Genomic DNA, 20820 nt, shown 5'->3' with positions numbered 1-20820 from the left:
GATACCTCACTTGTGTGGGTAGACCTAGCGCCCGCGACAGGAAATGCCCCAAAACACAACATGGACACATCCCATTTTATGACAGAAAACAGAGCTGTTTTCTGCAATGTGCCTACCTGTAGATTTTGGCCTCTAGCTCAGCCGGCACCTAGGGAAACCTACCAAACCTGTGCATTTTTTAAAACTAGAGACCTAGGGGAATCCAAGATGGGGTGACTTGTGGGGCTCTGACCAGGTTCTGTTACCCTTAATCCTTTGCAAACCTCAAAATATGGCTAAAATAACACGTTTTCCTCACATTTCGGTGACAGAAAGTTCTGGAATCTGAGAGGAGCCACAAATTTCCTTCCACCCAGCGTTCCCCCAAGTCTCCGGATAAAAATGATACCTCACTTGTGTGGGTAGGCCTAGCGCCCTCGACAGGAAATGCCCCAAAACACAACATGGACACATCCCATTTTTTGACTGAAAACAGGGCTGTTTTTTGCAAAGAGCCTACCTATAGATTTTGGCCTCTAGCTCAGCCGGCACCTAGGGAAACCTACCAAACCTGTGCATTTTTTAAAACTAGAGACCTAGGGGAATCCAAGATTGGGTGACTTGTGGGGCTCTGACCAGTTTCTGTTACCCAGAATCCTTTGCAAACCTCAAAATGTGGCTAAAATAACACGTTTTCCTCACATTTCGGTAACAGAAAGTTCTGGAATCTGAGAGGTGCCACAAATTTCCTTCCACCCTGCGTTCCCCCAAGTCTCCCAATAAAAATGATACCTCACTTGTGTGGGTAGGCCTAGCGCCCGTGACAGAAAATGCCCCAAAACACAACTTGGATACATCACATTTTTTCATAGAAAACGGTGCCTACCTGTGGATTTTGGCCTCTAGCTCAGCCGGCACCTGGGGAAACCTAGCAAACCAGCGCATTTGTGAAAACTAGAAACCCAGGGGAATCCAAGATGGGGTGACTTATGGGGCTCTGACCAGTTTCTGTTACCCAGAATCCTTTGCAAACCTCAAAATGTGGCAAAAATAACACATTTTCCTCACAAATCAGTGACAGAAAGTTCTGGAATCTGAGAGGAGCCACAAATTTCCTTCCACCCAGAGTTCCCCCAAGTCTCCCGATAAAAATGATACCTCACTTGTGTGGGTAGGCCTAGCGCTCGCGACAGGAAATGCCCCAAAACACAACATGGACACATCCCATTTTATGACAGAAAACAGGGCTGTTTTTTGCAAAGTGCCTACCTGTAGATTTTGGCCTCTAGCTCAGCCGGCACCTAGGGAAACCTACCAAACCTGTGCATTTTTTAAAACTAGAGACCTAGGGGAATCCAAGATGGGGTGACTTGTGGGGCTCTGACCAGGTTCTGTTACCCAGAATCCTTTGCAAACCTCAAAATGTGGCTAAAATAACACGTTTTCCTCACATTTCGGTGACAGAAAGTTCTGGAATCTGAGAGGAGCCACAAATTTCCTTCCACCCTGCGTTCCCCCAAGTCTCCCGATAAAATGATACCTCACTTGTGTGGGTAGGCCTAGCGCCCGTGACAGAAAATGCCCCAAAACACAACGTGGACACATCATATTTTTTCATAGAAAACAGTGCCTACCTGTGGATTTTGGCCTCTAGCTCAGCCGGCACTTGGGGAAACCTTGCAAACCAGCGCATTTTTGAAAACTAGAAACCCAGGGGAATCCAAGATGGGGTGACTTATGGGGCTCTGACCAGGTTCTGTTACCCAGAATCCTTTGCAAACCTCAAAATGTGGCTAAAATAACACATTTTCCTCACATTTCGGTGACAGAAAGTTCTGGAATCTGAGAGGAGCCACAAATTCCCTTCCACCCAGCGTTCCCCCAAGTCTCCAGATAAAAATTATACCTCACTTATGTGGGTAGGCCTAGCGCCCGCGACAGAAAATGCCCCAAAACACAACGTGGACACATCCCATTTTTTGACAGAAAACAGAGCTGTTTACTGCAAAGTGCCTACCTGTAGATTTTGGCCTCTAGCTCAGCCGGCACATAGAGATACCTACCAAACCTGTGCATTTTTTTAAACTAGAGACCTAGGGGAATCCAAGATGGGGTGACTTGTGGGGCTCTGACCAGGTTCTGTCACCCAGAATCCTTTGCAAACCTCAAAACGTGGCTAAAAAAGCACGTTTTCCTCACAAATCAGTGACAGAAAGTTCTGGAATCTGAGAGGACCCACAAATTTCCTTCCACCTAGAGTTCCCCCAAGTCTCCCGATAAAAATGATACCTCACTTGTGTGGGTAGACCTAGCGCCCGCGACAGGAAATGCCCCAAAACACAACATGGACACATCCCATTTTATGACAGAAAACAGAGCTGTTTACTGCAAAGTGCCTACCTGTAGATTTTGGCCTCTAGCTCAGCCGGCACCTAGGGAAACCTACCAAACCTGTGCATTTTTTAAAACTAGAGACCTAGGGGAATCCAAGATGAGGTGACTTGTGGGGCTCTGACCAGGTTCTGTTACCCTTAATCCTTTGCAAACCTCAAAATATGGCTAAAATAACACGTTTTCCTCACATTTCGGTGACAGAAAGTTCTGGAATCTGAGAGGAGCCACAAATTTCCTTCCACCCAGCGTTCCCCCAAGTCTCCGGATAAAAATGATACCTCACTTGTGTGGGTAGGCCTAGCACCCGCAACAGGAAATGCCCCAAAACACAACATGGACACATCCCATTTTTTGACAGAAAACAGGGCTGTTTTTGGCAAAGAGCCTACCTGTAAATTTTGGCCTCTAGCTCAGCCGGCACCTAGGGAAACCTACCAAACCTGTGCATTTTTTTAAACTAGAGACCTAGGGGAATCTAAGATGGGGTGACTTGTGGGGCTCTGACCAGTTTCTGTTACCCAGAATCCTTTGCAAACCTCAAAATGTGGCTAAAATAACACATTTTCCTCACATTTCGGTAACAGAAAGTTCTGGAATCTGAGAGGTGCCACAAATTTCCTTCCACCCTGCGTTCCCCCAAGTCTCCCGATAAAAATGATACCTCACTTGTGTGGGTAGGCCTAGCGCTCGTGACAGAAAATGAACCAAAACACAACGTGGATACATCACAATTTTTCATAGAAAACGGTGCCTACCTGTGGATTTTGGCCTCTAGCTCAGCCGGCACCTGGGAAAACCTAGCAAACCAGCGCATTTTTGAAAACTAGAAACCCAGGGGAATCCAAGATGGGGTGACTTATGGGGCTCTGACCAGGTTCTGTTACCCAGAATCCTTTGCAAACCTCAAAATGTGGCTAAAATAACACATTTTCCTCACATTTCGGTGACAGAAAGTTCTGGAATCTGAGAGGAGCCACAAATTTCCTTCCACCCAGCGTTTCCCCAAGTCTCCCGATAAAAATTATACCTAACTTATGTGGGTAGGCCTAGCGCCCGCGACAGGAAATGCCCCAAAACACAACGTGGACACATCCCATTTTTTGACAGAAAACAGAGCTGTTTTTTTGCAAAGTGCCTACCGGTAGATTTTGGCCTCTAGCTCAGCCGGCACATAGAGATACCTACCAAACCTGTGCATTTTTGAAAACTAGAGACCTAGGGGAATCCAAGATGGGGTGACTTGTGGGGCTCTGACCAGGTTCTGTTACCCAGAATCCTTTGCAAACCTCAAAACGTGGCTAAAAAAACACGTTTTCCTCACAAATCAGTGACAGAAAGTTCTGGAATCTGAGAGGAGCCACAAATTTCCTTCCACCCAGAGTTCCCCCAAGTCTCCCGATAAAAATGATACCTCACTTGTGTGGGTAGGCCTAGCGCTCGCGACAGGAAATGCCCCAAAACACAACATGGACACATCCCATTTTTTGACAGAAAACAGGGCTGTTTTTTTCAAAGTGCCTACCTGTAGATTTTGGCCTCTAGCTCAGCCGGCACCTAGGGAAACCTACCAAACCTGTGCATTTTTTAAAACTAGAGACCTAGGGGAATCCAAGATGGGGTGACTTGTGGGGATCTGACAAGGTTCTGTTACCCAGAATCCTTTGCAAACCTCAAAATGTGGCTAAAATAACACGTTTTCCTCACATTTCGGGTGACAGAAAGTTCTGGAATCTGAGAGGAGCCACAAATTTCCTTCCACCCTGCGTTCCCCCAAGTCTCCCGATAAAATGATACCTCACTTGTGTGGGTAGGCCTAGCGCCCGTGACAGAAAATGCCCCAAAACACAACGTGGACACATCATATTTTTTCATAGAAAACAGTGCCTACCTGTGGATTTTGGCCTCTAGCTCAGCCGGCACTTGGGGAAACCTTGCAAACCAGCGCATTTTTGAAAACTGGAAACCCAGGGGAATCCAAGATGGGGTGACTTATGGGGCTCTGACCAGGTTCTGTTACCCAGAATCCTTTGCAAACCTCAAAATGTGGCTAAAATAACACATTTTCCTCACATTTCGGTGACAGAAAGTTCTGGAATCTGAGAGGAGCCACAAATTTCCTTCCACCCAGCGTTCCCCCAAGTCTCCCGATAAAAATTATACCTCACTTATGTGGGTAGGCATAGCGCCCGCGACAGGAAATGCCCCAAAACACAACGTGGACACATCCCATTTTTTGACAGAAAACAGAGCTATTTTTTGCAAAGTGCCTACCTGTAGATTTTGGCCTCTAGCTCAGCCGGCACATAGAGATACCTACCAAACCTGTGCATTTTTTAAAACTAGAGACCTAGGGGAATCCAAGATGGGGTGACTTGTGGGGCTCTGACCAGGTTCTGTCACCCAGAATCCTTTGCAAACCTCAAAACGTGGCTAAAAAAGCACGTTTTCCTCACAAATCAGTGACAGAAAGTTCTGGAATCTGAGAGGACCCACAAATTTCCTTCCACCCAGAGTTCCCCCAAGTCTCCCGATAAAAATGATACCTCACTTGTGTGGGTAGACCTAGCGCCCGCGACAGGAAATGCCCCAAAACACAACATGGACACATTCCATTTTATGACAGAAAACAGAGCTGTTTTCTGCAAAGTGCCTACCTGTAGATTTTGGCCTCTAGCTCAGCCGGCAACTAGGGAAACCTACCAAACCTGTGCATTTTTTAAAACTAGAGACCTAGGGGAATCCAAGATGGGGTGACTTGTGGGGCTCTGACCAGGTTCTGTTACCCTTAATCCTTTGCAAACCTCAAAATATATCTAAAATAACACGTTTTCCTCACATTTCGGTGACAGAAAGTTCTGGAATCTGAGAGGAGCCACAAATTTCCTTCCACCCAGCGTTCCCCCAAGTCTCCGGATAAAAATGATACCTCACTTGTGTGGGTAGGCCTAGCGCCCGTGACAGGAAATGCCCCAAAACACAACATGGACACATCCCATTTTTTGACAGAAAACAGGGCTGTTTTTTGCAAAGAGCCTACCTGTAGATTTTGGCCTCTAGCTCAGCCGGCACCTAGGGAAACCTACCAAACCTGTGCATTTTTTAAAACTAGAGACCTAGGGGAATCCAAGATGGGGTGACTTGTGGGGCTCTGACCAGTTTCTGTTACCCAGAATCCTTTGCAAACCTCAAAATGTGGCTAAAATAACACGTTTTCCTCACATTTCGGTAACAGAAAGTTCTGGAATCTGAGAGGTGCCACAAATTTCCTTCCACCCTGCGTTCCCCCAAGTCTCCCGATAAAAATGATACCTCACTTGTGTGGGTAGGCCTAGCGCCCGTGACAGAAAATGCCCCAAAACACAACGTGGATACATCACATTTTTTCATAGAAAACAGTGCCTACCTATGGATTTTGGCCTCTAGCTCAGCCGGCACCTGTGGAAACCTAGCAAACCAGCGCATTTTTGAAAACTAGAAACCCAGGGGAATCCAAGATGGGGTGACTTATGGGGCTCTGACCAGGTTCTGTTACCCAGAATCCTTTGCAAACCTCAAAATGTGGCTAAAATAACACGTTTTCCTCACAAATCAGTGACAGAAAGTTCTGGAATCTGAGAGGAGCCACACATTTCCTTCCACCCAGAGTTCCCCCAAGTCTCCCGATAAAAATGATACCTCACTTGTGTGGGTAGGCCTAGCGCTCGCGACAGGAAATGCCCCAAAACACAACATGGACACATCCCATTTTTTGACAGAAAACAGGGCTGTTTTTTGCAAAGTGCCTACCTGTAGATTTTGGCCTCTAGCTCAGCCGGCACCTAGGGAAACCTACCAAACCTGTGCATTTTTTTAAACTAGAGACCTAGGGGAATCCAAGATGGGGTGACTTGTGGGGCTCTGACCAGGTTCTGTTACCCAGAATCCTTTGCAAACCTCAAAATGTGGCTAAAATAACACGTTTTCCTCACATTTCGGTGACAGAAAGTTCTGGAATCTGAGGGGAGCCACAAATTTCCTTCCACCCTGCGTTCCCCCAAGTCTCCCGATAAAATGATACCTCACTTGTGTGGGTAGGCCTAGCGCCCGTGACAGAAAATGCCCCAAAACACAACGTGGACACATCATATTTTTTCATAGAAAACAGTGCCTACCTGTGGATTTTGGCCTCTAGCTCAGCCGGCACTTGGGGAAACCTTGCAAACCAGTGCATTTTTGAAAACTAGAAACCCAGGGGCATCCAAGATGGGGTGACTTATGGGGCTCTGACCAGGTTCTGTTACCCAGAATCCTTTGCAAACCTCAAAATGTGGCTAAAATAACACATTTTCCTCACATTTCGGTGACAGAAAGTTCTGGAATCTGAGAGGACCCACAAATTTCCTTCCACCCAGAGTTCCCCCAAGTCTCCCGATAAAAATGATACCTCACTTGTGTGGGTAGACCTAGCGCCCGCGACAGGAAATGCCCCAAAACACAACATGGACACATCCCATTTTATGACAGAAAACAGAGCTGTTTTCTGCAAAGTGCCTACCTGTAGATTTTGGCCTCTAGCTCAGCCGGCACCTAGGGAAACCTACCAAACCTGTGCATTTTTTAAAACTAGAGACCTAGGGGAATCCAAGATGGGGTGACTTGTGGGGCTCTGACCAGGTTCTGTTACCCTTAATCCTTTGCAAACCTCAAAATATGGCTAAAATAACACGTTTTCCTCACATTTCGGTGACAGAAAGTTCTGGAATCTGAGAGGAGCCACAAATTTCCTTCCACCCAGCGTTCCCCCAAGTCTCCGGATAAAAATGATACCTCACTTGTGTGGGTAGGCCTAGCGCCCGCGACAGGAAATGCCCCAAAACACAACATGGACACATCCCATTTTTTGACAGAAAACAGGGCTGTTTTTTGCAAAGAGCCTACCTGTAGATTTTGGCCTCTAGCTCAGCCGGCACCTAGGGAAACCTACCAAACCTGTGCATTTTTTAAAACTAGAGACCTAGGGGAATCCAAGATGGGGTGACTTGTGGGGCTCTGACCAGTTTCTGTTACCCAGAATCCTTTGCAAACCTCAAAATGTGGCTAAAATAACACGTTTTCCTCACATTTCGGTAACAGAAAGTTCTGGAATCTGAGAGGTGCCACAAATTTCCTTCCACCCTGCGTTCCCCCAAGTCTCCCGATAAAAATGATACCTCACTTGTGTGGGTAGGCCTAGCGCCCGTGACAGAAAATACCCCAAAACACAACGTGGATACATCACATTTTTTCATAGAAAACGGTGCCTACCTGTGGATTTTGGCCTCTAGCTCAGCCGGCACCTGGGGAAACCTAGCAAACCAGCGCATTTTTGAAAACTAGAAACCCAGGGGAATACAAGATGGGGTGACTTATGGGGCTCTGACCAGTTTCTGTTACCCAGAATCCTTTGCAAACCTCAAAATGTGGCAAAAATAACACATTTTCCTCACAAATCAGTGACAGAAAGTTCTGGAATCTGAGAGGAGCCACAAATTTCCTTCCACCCAGAGTTCCCCCAAGTCTCCCGATAAAAATGATACCTCACTTGTGTGGGTAGGCCTAGCGCTCGCGACAGGAAATGCCCCAAAACACAACATGGACACATCCCATTTTTTGACAGAAAACAGGGCTGTTTTTTGCAAAGTGCCTACCTGTAGATTTTGGCCTCTAGCTCAGCCGGCACCTAGGGAAACCTACCAAACCTGTGCATTTTTTAAAACTAGAGACCTAGGGGAATCCAAGATGGGGTGACTTGTGGGGCTCTGACCAGGTTCTGTTACCCAGAATCCTTTGCAAACCTCAAAATGTGGCTAAAATAACACGTTTTCCTCACATTTCGGTGACAGAAAGTTCTGGAATCTGAGAGGAGCCACAAATTTCCTTCCACCCTGCGTTCCCCCAAGTCTCCCGATAAAATGATACCTCACTTGTGTGGGTAGGCCTAGCGCCCGTGACAGAAAATGCCCCAAAACACAACGTGGACACATCATATTTTTTCATAGAAAACAGTGCCTACCTGTGGATTTTGGCCTCTAGCTCAGCCGGCACTTGGGGAAACCTTGCAAACCAGCGCATTTTTGAAAACTAGAAACCCAGGGGAATCCAAGATGGGGTGACTTATGGGGCTCTGACCAGGTTCTGTTACCCAGAATCCTTTGCAAACCTCAAAATGTGGCTAAAATAACACATTTTCCTCACATTTCGGTGACAGAAAGTTCTGGAATCTGAGAGGAGCCACAAATTCCCTTCCACCCAGCGTTCCCCCAAGTCTCCAGATAAAAATTATACCTCACTTATGTGGGTAGGCCTAGCGCCCGCGACAGGAAATGCCCCAAAACACAACGTGGACACATCCCATTTTTTGACAGAAAACAGAGCTGTTTTTTGCAAAGTGCCTACCTGTAGATTTTGGCCTCTAGCTCAGCCGGCACATAGAGATACCTACCAAACCTGTGCATTTTTTTAAACTAGAGACCTAGGGGAATCCAAGATGGGGTGACTTGTGGGGCTCTGACCAGGTTCTGTCACCCAGAATCCTTTACAAACCTCAAAACGTGGCTAAAAAAGCACGTTTTCCTCACAAATCAGTGACAGAAAGTTCTGGAATCTGAGAGGACCCACAAATTTCCTTCCACCCAGAGTTCCCCCAAGTCTCCCGATAAAAATGATACCTCACTTGTGTGGGTAGACCTAGCGCCCGCGACAGGAAATGCCCCAAAACACAACATGGACACATCCCATTTTATGACAGAAAACAGAGCTGTTTTCTGCAAAGTGCCTACCTGAAGATTTTGGCCTCTAGCTCAGCCGGCACCTAGGGAAACCTACCAAACCTGTGCATTTTTTAAAACTAGAGACCTAGGGGAATCCAAGATGAGGTGACTTGTGGGGCTCTGACCAGGTTCTGTTACCCTTAATCCTTTGCAAACCTCAAAATATGGCTAAAATAACACGTTTTCCTCACATTTCGGTGACAGAAAGTTCTGGAATCTGAGAGGAGCCACAAATTTCCTTCCACCCAGCGTTCCCCCAAGTCTCCGGATAAAAATGATACCTCACTTGTGTGGGTAGGCCTAGCGCCCGCAACAGGAAATGCCCCAAAACACAACATGGACACATCCCATTTTTTGACAGAAAACAGGGCTGTTTTTTGCAAAGAGCCTACCTGTAAATTTTGGCCTCTAGCTCAGCCGGCACCTAGGGAAACCTACCAAACCTGTGCATTTTTTAAAACTAGAGACCTAGGGGAATCTAAGATGGGGTGACTTGTGGGGCTCTGACCAGTTTCTGTTACCCAGAATCCTTTGCAAACCTCAAAATGTGGCTAAAATAACACATTTTCCTCACATTTCGGTAACAGAAAGTTCTGGAATCTGAGAGGTGCCACAAATTTCCTTCCACCCTGCGTTCCCCCAAGTCTCCCGATAAAAATGATACCTCACTTGTGTGGGTAGGCCTAGCGCTCGTGACAGAAAATGCCCCAAAACACAACGTGGATACGTCACATTTTTTCATAGAAAACGGTGCCTACCTGTGGATTTTGGCCTCTAGCTCAGCCGGCACCTGGGAAAACCTAGCAAACCAGCGCATTTTTGAAAACTAGAAACCCAGGGGAATCCAAGATGGGGTGACTTATGGGGCTCTGACCAGGTTCTGTTACCCAGAATCCTTTGCAAACCTCAAAATGTGGCTAAAATAACACATTTTCCTCACAAATCAGTGACAGAAAGTTCTGGAATCTGAGAGGAGCCACAAATTTCCTTCCACCCAGAGTTCCCCCAAGTCTCCCGATAAAAATGATACCTCACTTGTGTGGGTAGGCCTAGCGCTCGCGACAGGAAATGCCCCAAAACACAACATGGACACATCCCATTTTTTGACAGAAAACAGGGCTGTTTTTTTCAAAGTGCCTACCTGTAGATTTTGGCCTCTAGCTCAGCCGGCACCTAGGGAAACCTACCAAACCTGTCCATTTTTTAAAACTAGAGACCTAGGGGAATCCAAGATGGGGTGACTTGTGGGGATCTGACAAGGTTCTGTTACCCAGAATCCTTTGCAAACCTCAAAATGTGGCTAAAATAACACGTTTTCCTCACATTTCGGTGACAGAAAGTTCTGGAATCTGAGAGGAGCCACAAATTTCCTTCCACCCTGCGTTCCCCCAAGTCTCCCGATAAAATGATACCTCACTTGTGTGGGTAGGCCTAGCGCCCGTGACAGAAAATGCCCCAAAACACAACGTGGACACATCATATTTTTTCATAGAAAACAGTGCCTACCTGTGGATTTTGGCCTCTAGCTCAGCCGGCACTTGGGGAAACCTTGCAAACCAGCGCATTTTTGAAAACTGGAAACCCAGGGGAATCCAAGATGGGGTGACTTATGGGGCTCTGACCAGGTTCTGTTACCCAGAATCCTTTGCAAACCTTAAAATGTGGCTAAAATTACACATTTTCCTCACATTTCGGTGACAGAAAGTTCTGGAATCTGAGAGGAGCCACAAATTCCCTTCCACCCAGCGTTCCCCCAAGTCTCCAGATAAAAATTATACCTCACTTATGTGGGTAGGCCTAGCGCCCGCGACAGGAAATGCCCCAAAACACAACGTGGACACATCAAATTTTTTGACAGAAAACAGAGCTGTTTTTTGCAAAGTGCCTACCTGTAGATTTTGGCCTCTAGCTCAGCCGGCACATAGAGATACCTACCAAACCTGTGCATTTTTGAAAACTAGAGACCTAGGGGATTCCAAGATGGGGTGACTTGTGGGGCTCTGACCAGGTTCTGTTACCCAGAATCCTTTGCAAACCTCAAAACGTGGCTAAAAAAACACGTTTTCCTCACAAATCAGTGACAGAAAGTTCTGGAATCTGAGAGGAGCCACAAATTTCCTTCCACCCAGAGTTCCCCTAAGTCTCCCGATAAAAATGATACCTCACTTGTGTGGGTAGGCCTAGCGCCCGCGACAGGAAATGCCCCAAAACACAACATGGACACATCCCATTTTATGACAGAAAACAGAGCTGTTTTCTCCAAAGTGCCTACCTGTAGATTTTGGCCTCTAGCTCAGCCGGCACCTAGGGAAACCTACCAAACCTGTGCATTTTTTAAAACTAGAGACCTAGGGGAATCCAAGATGGGGTGACGTGGGGCTCTGACCAGGTTCTGTTACCCAGAATCCTTTGCAAACCTCAAAATGTGGCTAAAATAACACGTTTTCCTCACATTTCGGAGACAGAAAGTACTGGAATCTGAGAGGAGCCACAAATTTCCTTCCACCCTGCGTTCCCCCAAGTCTCCCGATAAAATGATACCTCACTTGTGTGGGTAGGCCTAGCGCCCGTGACAGAAAATGCCCCAAAACACAACGTGGACACATCATATTTTTTCGAAGAAAACAGCGCCTACCTGTGGATTTTGGCCTCTAGCTCAGCCGGCACTTGGGGAAACCTAGCAAACCAGCGCATTTTTGAAAACTAGAAACCCAGGGGAATCCAAGATGGGGTGACTTATGGGGCTCTGACCAGGTTCTGTTACCCAGAATCCTTTGCAAACCTCAAAATGTGGCTAAAATAACACATTTTCCTCACATTTCGGTGACAGAAAGTTCTGGAATCTGAGAGGAGCCACAAATTTCCTTCCACCCAGCGTTTCCCCAAGTCTCCCGATAAAAATTATACTTCACTTATGTGGGTAGGCCTAGCGCCCACGACAGGAAATGCCCCAAAACACAACGTGGACACATCCCATTTTTTGACAGAAAACAGAGCTGTTTTTTGCAAAGTGCCTACCTGGAGATTTTGGCCTCTAGCTCAGCCGGCACATAGAGATACCAACCAAACCTGTGCATTTTTGAAAACTAGAGACCTAGGGGAATCCAAGATGGGGTGACTTGTGGGGCTCTGACCAGGTTCTGTTACCCAGAATCCTTTGCAAACCTCAAAACGTGGCTAAAAAAACACGTTTTCCTCACAAATCAGTGACAGAAAGTTCTGGAATCTGAGAGGAGCCACAAATTTCCTTCCACCCAGAGTTCCCCCAAGTCTCCCGATAAAAATGATACCTCACTTGTGTGGGTAGGCCTAGAGCTCGCGACAGGAAATGCCCCAAAACACAACATGGACACATCTCATTTTTTGACAGAAAACAGGGCTGTTTTTTGCAAAGTGCCTACCTGTAGATTTTGGCCTCTAGCTCAGCCGGCACCTAGGGAAACCTACCAAACCTGTGCATTTTTTAAAACTAGAGACCTAGGGGAATCCAAGATGGGGTGACTTGTGGGGATCTGACCAGGTTCTGTTACCCAGAATCCTTTGCAAACCTCAAAATGTGGCTAAAATAACACGTTTTCCTCACATTTCGGTGACAGAAAGTTCTGGAATCTGAGAGGAGCCACAAATTTCCTTCCACCCTGCGTTCCCCCAAGTCTCCCGATAAAATGATACCTCACTTGTGTGGGTAGGCCAAGCACCCGTGACAGAAAATGCCCCAAAACACAACGTGGACACATCATATTTTTTCATAGAAAACAGTGCCTACCTGTGGATTTTGTCCTCTAGCTCAGCCGGCACTTGGGGAAACCTTGCAAACCAGCGCATTTTTGAAAACTGGAAACCCAGGGGAATCCAAGATGGGGTGACTTATGGGGCTCTGACCAGGTTCTGTTACCCAGAATCCTTTGCAAACCTCAAAATGTGGCTAAAATAACACATTTTCCTCACATTTCGGTGACAGAAAGTTCTGGAATCTGAGAGGAGCCACAAATTTCCTTCCACCCAGCGTTCCCCCAAGTCTCCCGATAAAAATTATACCTCACTTATGTGGGTAGGCATAGCGCCCGCGACAGGAAATGCCCCAAAACACAACGTGGATACATCCCATTTTTTGACAGAAAACAGAGCTGTTTTTTGCAAAGTGCCTACCTGTAGATTTTGGCCTCTAGCTCAGCCGGCACATAGAGATACCTACCAAACCTGTGCATTTTTGAAAACTAGAGACCTAGGGGATTCCAAGATGGGGTGACTTGTGGGGCTCTGACCAGGTTCTGTTACCCAGAATCCTTTGCAAACCTCAAAACGTGGCTAAAAAAACACGTTTTCCTCACAAATCAGTGACAGAAAGTTCTGGAATCTGAGAGGAGCCACAAATTTCCTTCCACCCAGAGTTCCCCTAAGTCTCCCGATAAAAATGATACCTCACTTGTGTGGGTAGGCCTAGCGCCCGCGACAGGAAATGCCCCAAAACACAACATGGACACATCCCATTTTATGACAGAAAACAGAGCTGTTTTCTGCAAAGTGCCTACCTGTAGATTTTGGCCTCTAGCTCAGCCGGCACCTAGGGAAACCTACCAAACCTGTGCATTTTTTAAAACTAGAGACCTAGGGGAATCCAAGATGGGGTGACGTGGGGCTCTGACCAGGTTCTGTTACCCAGAATCCTTTGCAAACCTCAAAATGTGGCAAAAATAACACGTTTTCCTCACATTTCGGAGACAGAAAGTACTGGAATCTGAGAGGAGCCACAAATTTCCTTCCACCCTGCGTTCCCCCAAGTCTCCCGATAAAATGATACCTCACTTGTGTGGGTAGGCCTAGCGCCCGTGACAGAAAATGCCCCAAAACACAACGTGGACACATCATATTTTTTAGTAGAAAACAGTGCCTACCTGTGGATTTTGGCCTCTAGCTCAGCCGGCACTTGGGGAAACCTAGCAAACCAGCGCATTTTTGAAAACTAGAAACCCAGGGGAATCCAAGATGGGGTGACTTATGGGGCTCTGACCAGGTTCTGTTACCCAGAATCCTTTGCAAACCTCAAAATGTGGCTAAAATAACACATTTTCCTCACATTTCGGTGACAGAAAGTTCTGGAATCTGAGAGGAGCCACAAATTTCCTTCCACCCAGCGTTCCCCCAAGTCTCCCGATAAAAATTATACCTCACTTATGTGGGTAGGCCTAGCGCCCGCGACAGGAAATGCCCCAAAACACAACGTGGACACATCCCATTTTTTGACAGAAAACAGAGCTGTTTTTTGCAAAGTGCCTACCTGTAGATTTTGGCCTCTAGCTCAGCCGGCACATAGAGATACCTACCAAACCTGTGCATTTTTGAAAACTAGAGACCTAGGGGAATCCAAGATGGGGTGACTTGTGGGGCTCTGACCAGGTTCTGTTACCCAGAATCCTTTGCAAACCTCAAAATGTGGATAAAATAACACGTTTTCCTCACATTTCGGTGACAGAAAGTTCTGGAATCTGAGAGGAGCCACAAATTTCCTTCCACCCTGCGTTCCCCCAAGTCTCCCGATAAAATGATACCTCACTTGTGTGGGTAGGCCTAGCGCCCGTGACAGAAAATGCCCCAAAACACAACGTGGACACATCTTATTTTTTCATAGAAAACAGTGCCTACCTGTGGATTTTGGCCTCTAGCTCAGCCGGCACTTGGGGAAACCTTACAAACCAGCGCATTTTTGAAAACTAGAAACCCAGGGGAATCCAAGATGGGGTGACTTATGGGGCTCTGACCAGGTTCTGTTACCCAGAATCCTTTGCAAACCTCAAAATATGGCTAAAATAACACATTTTCCTCACATTTCTGTGACAGAAAGTTCTGGAATCTGAGAGGAGCCACAAATTTCCTTCCACCCAGCGTTTCCCCAAGTCTCCCGATAAAAATTATACCTAACTTATGTGGGTAGGCCTAGCGCCCGCGACAGGAAATGCCCCAAAACACAACATAGACACATCCCATTTTATGACAGAAAACAGAGCTGTTTTCTGCAAAGTGCCTACCTGTAGATTTTGGCCTCTAGCTCAGCCGGCACCTAGGGAAACCTACCAAACCTGTGCATTTTTTAAAACTAGAGACCAAGGGAAATCCAAGATGGGGTGACTTGTGGGGCTCTGACCAGGTTCTGTTACCCAGAATCCTTTGCAACCCTCAAAATGTGGCTAAAATAACACGTTTTCCTCACATTTCGGAGACAGAAAGTTCTGGAATCTGAGAGGAGCAACAAATTTCCTTCCACCCTGCGTTCCCCCAAGTCTCCCGATAAAATGATACCTCACTTGTGTGGGTAGGCCAGCGCCCGTGACAGAAAATGCCCCAAAACACAACGTGGATATATCACATTTTTCCATAGAAAACAGTGCCTACCTGTGGATTTTGGCCTCTAGCTCAGCCGGCACCTGGGGAAACCTAGCAAACCAGCGCATTTTTGAAAACTGGAAACCCAGGGGAATCCAAGATGGGGTGACTTATGGGGCTCTGACCAGGTTCTGTTACCCAGAATCCTTTGCAAACCTCAAAATGTGGCTAAAATAACACATTTTCCTCACATTTCGGTGACAGAAAGTTCTGGAATCTGAGAGGAGCCACAAATTTCCTTCCACCCAGCGTTCCCCCAAGTCACCCGATAAAAATTATACCTCACTTATGTGGGTAGGCCTAGCGCCCGCGACAGGAAATGCCCCAAAACACAACGTGGACACATCCCATTTTTTGACAGAAAACAGAGCTGTTTTCTGCAAAGTGCTAACCTGTAGATTTTGGCCTCTAGCTCAGCCGGCACATAGAGATACCTACCAAACCTGTGCATTTTTGAAAACTAGAGACCTAGGGGAATCCAAGATGGGGTGACTTGTGGGGCTCTGACCAGGATCTGTTACCCAGAATCCTTTGCAAACCTCAAAACGTGGCTAAAAAAACACGTTTTCCTCACATTTCGGTAACAGAAAGTTCTGGAATCTGAGAGGTGCCACAAATTTCCTTCCACCCTGCGTTCCCCCAAGTCTCCCGATAAAAATGATACCTCACTTGTGTGGGTAGGCCTAGCGCCCGTGACAGAAAATGCCCCAAAACACAACGTGGATAGATCACATTTTTTCATAGAAAACAGTGCCTACCTGTGGATTTTGGCCTCTAGCTCAGCCGGCACCTGGGGAAACCTAGCAAACCAGCGCATTTTTGAAAACTAGAAACCCAGGGGAATCCAAGATGGGGTGACTTATGGGGCTCTGACCAGGTTCTGTTACCCAGAATCCTTTGAAAACCTCAAAATGTGGCTAAAATAACACATTTTCCTCACAAATCAGTGACAGAAAGTTCTGGAATCTGAGAGGAGCCACAAATTTCCTTCCACCCAGAGTTCCCCCAAGTCTCCCGATAAAAATGATACCTCACTTGTGTGGGTAGGCCTAGCGCTCGCGACAGGAAATGCCCCAAAACACAACATGGACACATCCCATTTTTTGAGAGAAAACAGGGCTGTTTTTTGCAAAGTGCCTACCTGTAGATTTTGGCCTCTAGCTCAGCCGGCACCTAGGGAAACCTAGCAAACCAGCACATTTTTGAAAACTGGAAACCCAGGGGAATCCAAGATGGGGTGACTTATGGGGCTCTGACCAGGTTCTGTTACCCAGAATCCTTTGCAAACCTCAAAATGTGGCTAAAATAACACATTTTCCTCACATTTCGGTGACAGAAAGTTCTGGAATCTGAGAGGAGCCACAAATTTCCTTCCACCCAGCGTTCCCCCAAGTCTCCCGATAAAAATTATACCTCACTTATGTGGGTAGGCCTAGGGCCCGCGACAGGAAATGCCCCAAAACACAACGTGGACACATCCCATTTTTTGACAGAAAACAGAGCTGTTTTTTGCAAAGTGCCTACCTGTAGATTTTGGCCTCTAGCTCAGCCGGCACATAGAGATACCTACCAAACCTGTGCATTTTTGAAAACTAGAGACCTAGGGGAATCCAAGATGGGGTGACTTGTGGGGCTCTGACCAGGTTCTGTTACCCAGAATCCTTTGCAAACCTCAAAACGTGGATAAAAAAACACATTTTCCTCACAAATCAGTGACAGAAAGTTCTGGAATCTGAGAGGAGCCACAAATTTCCTTCCACCCAGAGTTCCCCCAAGTCTCCCGATAAAAATGATACCTCACTTGTGTGGGTAGGCGTAGCGCCCGTGACAGAAAATGCCCCAAAACACAACATGGACACATCATATTTTTTCATAGAAAACAGTGCCTACCTGTGGATTTTGGCCTCTAGCTCAGCCGGCACTTGGGGAAACCTTGCAAACCAGCGCATTTTTGAAAACTAGAAACCCAGGGGAATCCAAGATGGGGTGACTTATGGGGCTCTGACCATGTTCTGTTACCCAGAATCCTTTGCAAACCTCAAAATGTGGCTAAAATAACACATTTTCCTCACATTTCGGTGACAGAAAGTTCTGGAATCTGAGAGGAGCCACAAATTTCCTTCCACCCAGCGTTCCCCCAAGTCTCCAGATAAAAATTATACCTCACTTATGTGGGTAGGCCTAGGGCCCGCGACAGGAAATGCCCCAAAACACAACGTGAACACATCCCATTTTTTGACAGAAAACAGAGCTGTTTTTTGCAAAGTGCCTACCTGTAGATTTTGGCCTCTAGCTCAGCCGGCACATAGAGATACCTACCAAACCTGTGCATTTTTGAAAACTAGAGACCTAGGGGAATCCAAGATGGGGTGACTTGTGGGGCTCTGACCAGGTTCTGTTACCCAGAATCCTTTGCAAACCTCAAAACGTGGATAAAAAAACACGTTTTCCTCACAAATCAGTGACAGAAAGTTCTGGAATCTGAGAGGAGCCACAAATTTCCTTCCACCCAGAGTTCCCCCAAGTCTCCCGATAAAAATGATACCTCACTTGTGTGGGTAGGCCTAGTGCCCGCGACAGGAAATGCCCCAAAACACAACATGGACACATCCCATTTTATGACAGAAAACAGAGCTGTTTTCTGCAAAGTGCCTACCTGTAGATTTTGGCCTCTAGCTCAGCCGGCACCTAGGGAAACCTACCAAACCTGTGCATTTTTTAAAACTAGAGACCAAGGGAAATCCAAGATGGGGTGACTTGTGGGGCTCTGACCAGGTTCTGTTACCCAGAATCCTTTGCAAACCTCAAAATGTGGCTAAAATAACACATTTTCCTCACATTTCGGAGACAGAAAGTTCTGGAATCTGAGAGGAGCAACAAATTTCCTTCCACCCTGCGTTCCCCCAAGTCTCCCGATAAAATGATACCTCACTTGTGTGGGTAGGCCAGCGCCCGTGACAGAAAATGCCCCAAAACACAACGTGGATATATAACATTTTTCCATAGAAAACAGTGCCTACCTGTGGATTTTGGCCTCTAGCTCAGCCGGCACCTGGGGAAACCTAGCAAACCAGCGCATTTTTGAAAACTGGAAACCCAGGGGAATCCAAGATGGGGTGACTTATGGGGCTCTGACCAGGTTCTGTTACCCAGAATCCTTTGCAAACCTCAAAATGTGGCTAAAATAACACATTTTCCTCACATTTCGGTGACAGAAAGTTCTGGAATCTGAGAGGAGCCACAAATTTCCTTCCACCCAGCGTTCCCCCAAGCCTCCCGATAAAAATTATACCTCACTTATGTGGGTAGGCCTAGCGCCCGCGACAGGAAATGTCCCAAAACACAACGTGGACACATCCCATTTTTTGACAGAAAACAGAGCTGTTTTCTGCAAAGTGCCTACCTGTAGATTTTGGCCTCTAGCTCAGCCGGCACATAGAGATACCTACCAAACCTGTGCATTTTTGAAAACTAGAGACCTAGGGGAATCCAAGATGGGGTGACTTGTGGGGCTCTGACCAGGATCTGTTACCCAGAATCCTTTGCAAACCTCAAAAACGTGGCTAAAAAAACACGTTTTCCTCACAAATCAGTGACAGAAAGTTCTGGAATCTGAGAGGAGCCACAAATTTCCTTCCACCCAGAGTTCCCCCAAGTCTCCCGATAAAAATGATACCTCACTTGTGTGGGTAGGCCTAGCGCTCGCGACAGGAAATGCCCCAAAACACAACATGGACACATCCCATTTTTTGACAGAAAACAGGGCTGTTTTTTGCAAAGTGCCTACCTGTAGATTTTGGCCTCTAGCTCAGCCGGCACCTAGGGAAACCTACCAAACCTGTGCATTTGTTAAAACTAGAGACCTAGGGGAATCCAAGATGGGGTGACTTGTGGGGCTCTGACCAGGTTCTGTTACCCAGAATCCTTTGCAAACCTCAAAATGTGGCTAAAATAACATGTTTTCCTCACATTTCGGTGACAGAAAGTTCTGGAATCTGAGAGGAGCCACAAATTTCCTTCCACCCTGCGTTCCCCCAAGTCTCCCGATAAAATGATACCTCACTTGTGTGGGTAGGCCTAGCGCCCGTGACAGAAAATGCCCCAAAACACAACGTGGACACATCATATTTTTTCATAGAAAACAGTGCCTACCTGTGGATTTTGGCCTCTAGCTCAGCCGGCACTTGGGGAAACCTTGCAAACCAGCACATTTTTGAAAACTAGAAACCCAGGGGAATCCAAGATGGGGTGACTTATGGGCTCTGACCAGGTTCTGTTACCCAGAATCCTTTGCAAACCTCAAAATGTGGCTAAAATAACACATTTTCCTCACATTTCGGTGACAGAAAGTTCTGGAATCTGAGAGGAGCCACAAATTTCCTTCCACCCAGCGTTCCCCCAAGTCTCCCGATAAAAATTATACCTCACTTATGTGGGTAGGCATAGCGCCCGCGACAGGAAATGCCCCAAAACACAACGTGGACACATCCCATTTTTTGACAGAAAACAGAGCTGTTTTTTGCAAAGTGCCTACCTGTAGATTTTGGCCTCTAGCTCAGCCGGCACATAGAGATTCCTACCAAACCTGTGCATTTTTGAAAACTAGAGACCTAGGGGATTCCAAGATGGGGTGACTTGTGGGGCTCTGACCAGGTTCTGTTACCCAGAATCCTTTGCAAACCTCAAAACGTGGCTAAAAAAACACGTTTTCCTCACAAATCAGTGACAGAAAGTTCTGGAATCTGAGAGGAGCCACAAATTTTTTCCACCCAGAGTTCCCCCAAGTCTCCCGATAAAAATGATACCTCACTTGTGTGGGTAGGCCTAGCGCCCGCGACAGGAAATGCCCCAAAACACAACATGGACACATCCCATTTTATGACAGAAAACAGAGCTGTTTTCTGCAAAGTGCCTACCTGTAGATTTTGGCCTCTAGCTCAGCCGGCACCTAGGGAATCCTACCAAACCTGTGCATTTTATAAAACTAGAGACCTAGGGGAATCCAAGATGGGGTGACTTGTGGGGCTCTGACCAGTTTCTGTTACCCAGAATCCTTTGCAAACCTCAAAATGTGGCTAAAATAACACGTTTTCCTCACAAATCAGTGACAGAAAGTTCTGGAATCTGAGAGGAGCCACAAATTTCCTTCCACCCTGCGTTCCCCCAAGTCTCCCGATAAAAATGATACCTCACTTGTGTGGGTAGGCCTAGCGCCCGTGACAGAAAATGCCCCAAAACACAACGTGGATACATCACATTTTTTCATAGAAAACAGTGC

The sequence above is a fragment of the Pleurodeles waltl genome, chromosome 9 (assembly GCF_031143425.1).
Source record: "Pleurodeles waltl isolate 20211129_DDA chromosome 9, aPleWal1.hap1.20221129, whole genome shotgun sequence".
Classification (NCBI taxonomy): Eukaryota; Metazoa; Chordata; class Amphibia; order Caudata; family Salamandridae; genus Pleurodeles; species Pleurodeles waltl.
Note: the sequence above shows the minus strand (reverse complement) of the source record.